The sequence below is a fragment of the Capra hircus genome, chromosome 17 (genome assembly GCF_001704415.2).
Source record: "Capra hircus breed San Clemente chromosome 17, ASM170441v1, whole genome shotgun sequence".
Classification (NCBI taxonomy): Eukaryota; Metazoa; Chordata; class Mammalia; order Artiodactyla; family Bovidae; genus Capra; species Capra hircus.
Genome location: NC_030824.1, coordinates 7,718,109 through 7,724,716, shown reverse-complemented (window position 1 = coordinate 7,724,716; position 6,608 = coordinate 7,718,109).

Below are 6,608 nucleotides of genomic sequence, written 5' to 3'. Positions count from 1 at the left end.
CTGACTCCATATCTCCTCCAAGTCGTGCCCGTTTGGATGCCAGTGGACGGAGTGAGCCCAAAAGTTTGATAGAGACTGACTCTTGGGACTTCCCTGGTGGTCCAGTGGTTAAGACTCCGAGCTTCCACTGCAGGGGGCACCGTTTGCATCCCTGGTTGGGTAAGGTCTGCATGCCATGTGGTGTGGCCAAATAAGGCTCTAAAAATAAAGTATATTAAAAAAAAAAAAGGACTCTCTACTCGTTGCTGCATTTAGTTAAACCTCCCTGAACTGTGATTCAAATTCTCTTATTATAGACAAGAAACTGAAGCTCACTTCCCCATAAAAAGCCTCCGTTTCCTTTTCGGTACCAGGGGGGTCCTGCCAGTAGCCACTCTCACAGGTTGTGAGGCTTACATTCAGTGCTTGTCGGGAATTCCCAGGTGGTCCAGTGCTTAGGACTCCCAGCACTCGCTGTCCAGGGCCTCTGTTCAGTTTCTGATCAGGGAACTGAGATTCCACAAGCTGCACAGTGGGGCCACACAAAAATAAACGAATGAACGAAAAAAATACTATTTGTAAAGCAATTATAAACATGAAATAAGCTGTCTTAGTGTTAAATTGCACGAATATTTTGGTGTGTGATGTGTATGGTAACGTGATCAAGTGTTGGAGTCTGGCTCTGTTAGTTATCAGCTGAGTGACCTTGGGCAAATCGCTGCACCTCTCTGAGCCTCAGTTTCCTTGTCTGTACAATGGGGATACTAATAGTTCTTAGTTCACTGAGAATCAATGAAACCGCCCAGGCAAGCGCTTGGCTGCTAATTGTTCAGTGTTGACCCACTGATCATCCTTTACAGAAGCTTACAGGAAAACAGAGGACGATTCCATTTCCTGGGTTTAGTTGATCAATGGGTTCCTTTGGTTCAGCGTCGCGGCCTTGGGCGTCCCACCGCCGCTGCGCCTGCGCGCCGACCTCCTGCAGGTCCTGCGGGTCCCGGTAGGTGGCGCTGTGAGCAGAGAGCCGCTTCCCCGGGAGCGGCGAGTCCCCGACGCCTGTCCGCACCTTCTGGAACTCCAGCCGGCACCCAAGGCGTGCCCCACTGACGTGTTCGGGGTGGCTTCCAAGGGCTACGTGAGGGGCCCTATTTGAACACTGTTGGAATAGCCCAAAGCCTGCCTTGCTTTGGGATTCTGACTGAATGTCAGCCGCTGGGTAAGGGTTCATCCTAATACTTGTACTCCTCGGATGAGGGCGACTGCTCTGCGACTGGCGTATGTCTTATTACCTCCGCCGCTGCTGCTGCTAATACAGCACCGCCGCTGCTGCGCCTACCGCCGCCGCCGCCGCCGCCTACCGCTACCCCCGCTTCACTGCCGCCGCTACGGCGCTCACTCCGATTAGTGCTGCGGCTAGTAGTACCAGCACCATCATCACCTCACAGTTTAGGCTTCGAGTTCAGCTTCCATAACTGTAGCCCATGTAATCCTGGGAAGCCCAGTTCACCACTCGGAGCCTCAGTTTCTGCATCTGTAAAACGGGACGGGAACACCTCTCCCTTGCGCGATTATATAAGGTGATGTGTGTGAAGTGCCTGCCACGGAAAGATGTTCAGTAAATAGCATTTATTGATATTTTTATTTATTATGGCGTTGTCGCCTGCCAGGGGTTCCTGAGGGGCAGCGGGCCTCCTAATGCAGTTAGACCGTGCGTGTTCACTTACTCCTTGTTTTGAAAGATAACGGCAGGGCCCAGAGCGACGCATCAACAGGAACACCCCAGAAAAAGGCAATATTCCTTGGATTCGTTGCAGCAATGATTCATTCATTCCAGCAATGATTCTGGCTGTGATTCCTTGCTCTGGCCTAATCAGCTGTGTGATCTGGACGAGTGCCTTCTCCCCTCTGGGCCTGTTTCCCCCTATATAAAGTCAGGAGATTGGACAGTTCCAAGTGCCCTCCTAGCTCTGTTGGTCTACAGTGGACTGTCGCTGCAACAGTCCCTGGTTTGTATTCATAATTCCAGGGAAATCTTTCCATCCACAAGTGGGCACGTGGGTTTCTCCTTGTGACATCTAACGGGACCGCATGTGCAGAGTACTTGGCACAGCGCCTGGCACCTAGAAGGTGCTTGATAAAGGGCAGCTATGATGATGCACTCTTAATCAGCTCTCCACCTAGCCCCGAGAGGTGTCTGGAAGGCTAGTCATTCAGCTCCTGTTTGCTGAGCACTTACTGTATGCGAGCCCCGAGTTAGATAAGCCTGCACCCTCCAAGGGGCTCATGGTCCAAGGCAAGAGATTTAGATGGGGAGGGGGGACAGGGAAAGCCTTCCTGAGGAGGTGACGTTTGAGCTGAGATCTGAAGGGGGAGAAAGAGCAGACCGTGCAAAGAAGCTGGCGACAGCTGGGCTTTTCACTGGAAAAGCCCCTGACGCTGGGGAGGACTGAGGGCAGGAGGAGAAGGGGCTGACGGAGGCTGAGACGGCTGGATGGCATCACCGGCTCAATGGACGTGGCTTCTGAGTAAACCCCGGGAGATGGTGAGAGACAGGGAAGCCTGGCGTGCTGCCGTCCACGGGGTTGAAGAGACTTAGACGCGACTTAGCGGCTGAACAACAGCAGCTGGTGCCAAGGCCCTGTGGCAGAAGAGAGGGCACTGTTCTTAGAGCAGAGAGAGACCAAAGTGTCTGGAGCCTGATAACCAAGGGCAGCGAGGGAGGAAATAGCAATGCTGAGGTCCATGTGACTTTGGTTTTCGTTTCAGAACAAAGGAAATCATAAGCCTCTGTGAGTAGAGGGTGACGAAGCCAGTTCTCAGCTTAAAAAGCTGTTAGCTGGGATCCTTCCCTCGTCCCACCCTCTGCCTCTTCCTGGGTGGGAAGGTTGAGCCTTCATCACCTATGTGCCGGGGGTCTGGGTCCCAGACCTCTGCGAAAGTCCTGGGCATCGCAGGAAAGTGTTCAGGCCCCTTCACAATTTCAGTCAGCCCTCCCAGGGCCTCCCAGGATCCCCCATGGTCCACCCAAGGACCCCATTTGGGAAGGCTGGAATTATTCAGATCCACTGGCACCAAGGTCCCCCACCCTGCCCCCTCTAGGCCCCAGCTCCAGATGAAGCTAACTTTGAAATGCCCATGGCCAGCTGTGGCCAGGCAACCGTACCCACAGGCCACCAGGCCTGCTGCCCAGCAGACTGGAATCACAGCCAGGGGCTGAGGGCGGAGAGTGGTGTGTCCATGGCAACGGGCATCTGAGGGGAAGGGCTTCCTCGCCACCTGGCCTCAGGTTTCTGCCCCAGGGAGAATTCCAGAAGAGCCCCATTGATGGTCCCTGGCAGGGTGAGGCCTCTGGTCCTTGGGACAAGGCCAGCTCTTTGTAGGCCCTAGATAGACAGGCCAGCTGATTGTCCCCAGTCTCTGGGTATCCTGTCTCCGCGGCTTCTGGGTGGGGGATGTGATCTCACAGGGGGCCAGCTCCTCCCTGGGGCCAGCTCCCAGAGGAAGACCATCAGACCCCACACCCTCCCGGCTGTGTGACCTGGGCCAGGTTCCCGCACCTCTCTGAGTGCCTTCCTCTCTTATAGCTGGAGGGGGATCAGTGAGGATCAAGCCTTATGAAACGGCTGGCACACAGCAGCTGCTGCATAAATGCACCCTCCCTCTGCCCCCCAACGCCCCGCTGTTTCTCCTCATCACTTGAGCCCGTCCCTGGCACTCAGAGGAAGAGCTAAAAGGCCAATCAGAATTGCTCATCCCCACAACCCCATGCTCCACAGTCTCACCTCAGTGGATGCGAGCAGGGCTTCCCACGTCAGAGGTGAGGGGACTGAGGTCCAGGGGGCAATGTGGCTGCTAGAGGGGCTGGAGAGTGGGTGTTTGAATTCACAGTCCTGTTTCAAATCCTGACTGCATTACCAACAGGTGCCTCTGGCAGAGGGCTTTTCACTGTGTGGAGCCTCAGTTTGTCCATCTGCAAAAAGGGCTGGAAAAGACCCACCCTTCCGAGGGTTGTAGGGAGGAGGGGATGAGATTGCCCAGGTCTGCAGGTGGTGGTTTTTGGCTGCACCCCTGAGTCTGAGAACCACTTCAAGCCCCCAGGAACCTAAACACCAACTCTTGGCCTAAACTGAGCTCTGGAGCCGTGAGACCACCAGCTGAGCTAAAGAGGTGCCTAAGGGGAGAGAAGGAGGGAAGAGGCAGAGACAGAGCCACGTGGGGTGTGGGGAGGGAGAGGAAAAATGTTTCTGCCTGGGGGTGTCAGAGGGAGCCACTCTCTGCCAGGGAAGCCTGTTGTCTGCTGGACTCAGTAGTTCTCATCTGTAAAATGGAGACGCTGATGCCAACTCACCAGATTACTGGGAAGGAAGATGCATAAGGGGGAGTTCTGGGTAAATGTGGGAGCGCTCTGAGGGGGACACTAGTCTTGGTGAGGACCCCATGGTGCCTGCCCCCACAGGACTATTTACTGAACGTTGCTGTGTCCTGGCGTTGCCCGGCCCTCACGAGCATCATCACGTTTAACCTTCCCAACAGTGTGAGGTAGGTTTCAGTCCCCACGTAGATGACAGAGTGAAGCTCAGAGAAGCAGGGGTACCTGCCCGAGGTTACACAGCTTCGAAATTCAGTATAGCCCCACCCAGATCCTCCAGATCCTTTTGACTTCAGAGAGCACGTTCTTTTTTTTTTTAATCTCTTGCAACAGATGTATTGAAATACAGTTTGCAAACCATGCAGTGCACTCATTTGATGTGTATTATTTAGTGGTTTTTATATATTCACAGATAAATGCAATTCTTACCACAGCAATTTTAGTACATTCTCATCATCCTAAAGAAAAAAAAACCCCATACCCTTTAACCGTCACCCCTCCAAGCCTCTCCAGCCCCTTGAAAACACTAGTCTAAGTTCTGTCTCAGTGGATTTGCTTCTCCTGGACATTTCGTGCAGAGGGAATCTTATGGCCTTTGATGTCTGGCTTTTTTAACTCAGCGTAATGTTTTCAAGGTGTTTTTTCTACTCAGCATAATGTCCATCCACATTGCAGCATGTATCAATTCTTTGTTCTTTTCTCTTTTTTTGCCTAGCTGTATGGCATGTGTGTATGCATGCTCAATCGCTTTGTGTCCAACTCTTTGCAACCCTATGGACTGTAGCCTACCAGGGACTCTCCAGGCAAGGATACTGGAGTGGATTGCCAAGGCCTCCTCCGGGAGATCTCCTTGACCCAGGGATCGAGCCTGCGACTCCTGCATCTCCTGCGCTGCAGGCAGGTTCTTTACCCACTGAGCCACCTGGGAAGCCCTCTGTGTGGCATGCAGAGTGCTAATTCCCTGACCAGGGATTGAACCCAGACTCCCTGCCGTGGAAGCTCAGAGTCCTAACCACTGGACCACCAGGGAATTACTTCATTCTTTTTATTGCATAATCTTCAACAGTATAGATATACCACATTTCATTTATCTGCTCATCATTTGACTGTTTCAGTTTGGGCTAGTATAAGTGATGTTGTGTGAACATTTGTATACAAGTTTTTCGTGTTCATCTGTTTTCATTTCTTTTGGCTGTCTCCCACAGAGTGGAATTGCTGGGTCATACAGTAACTCTATATTTAACTTTTTGAGGAACTGCCAGATTTTTCCACAGTGATTGCACCATTTCGTATTCCCACCAGCCATGTATGAGGTCCCAGCTTCCATACTTCTTTGCTAAAACATGTTATGATCTGCTTTTCTGAGACTGTATTCTCCTTGACTCTGCTGTTCTACAGAGTCTGCCGGGTTTGGGTTCAAATGCTGCCAGCTGTAGTCTCTCGGGCACATGGGCTCTCTGTGTCCTTTCATGGGAAATGACTTAAGAATCTCAATTTTACAACCAACGAGAACCTACTGCAGAGCACAGGGAGCTCTGCTCAGTGTTACATGGCAGCCTGGATGCGAGCGGAGTTTGGGGGAGAATGGATACACGTATGGATATGCCTGAGTCCCTTCATTGTCCACCTGAAACTATCACAACGTTGTCAATCAGCTATACCTCAATACAAAATCAAAAGTTAAAGAAAAAAGAATCCCTCCTTCCCGGCTGTCAGGAGGTGACCCGCAGAGTCAGGGCTATGCTAACTGTGCAATGAGGTACACACGGCTTGTTTTTATAATCCAGGGCAGGTGCAGTCCGTATAAAGTTCCTGAGATGCAACCCACCTGGTTCACGGTCTCTCCCCAACACTGGCACTGATTCTGGCATACAGCAGATGCTTGCTAAGTGTGGACCCTTGGTGCTGCACAGGAACCTCCCTTAGTGGAAGTGGCCGAGCCCCCCACCCACCCGGGGACTCTGAGACCTGTGTGGGACAAGGCGCTGGGCCGCCCTGCAGCCTCTACTGGACTCTCCGTCTGCTTTAATGGCTTTGAAATCTTTTCCTTCCCTAAGAGGAAAAGTTCTTTCTGTCGAGAATCTCTCGTCCTCTCAAAGCAGAGGCTGGACAGTTTTGCCAGCAACGAAAACAGTGACCGCCACTGCCATCACATCCTAGCAGTGACTCTGGCTCATATTTAGTCAAACCAGTGAGCATTTGCTGGGTGCCCTGAGCACCCTGCTTTCTCTTCCTACTCCCCTTTTCCTTGCAAGGCAGG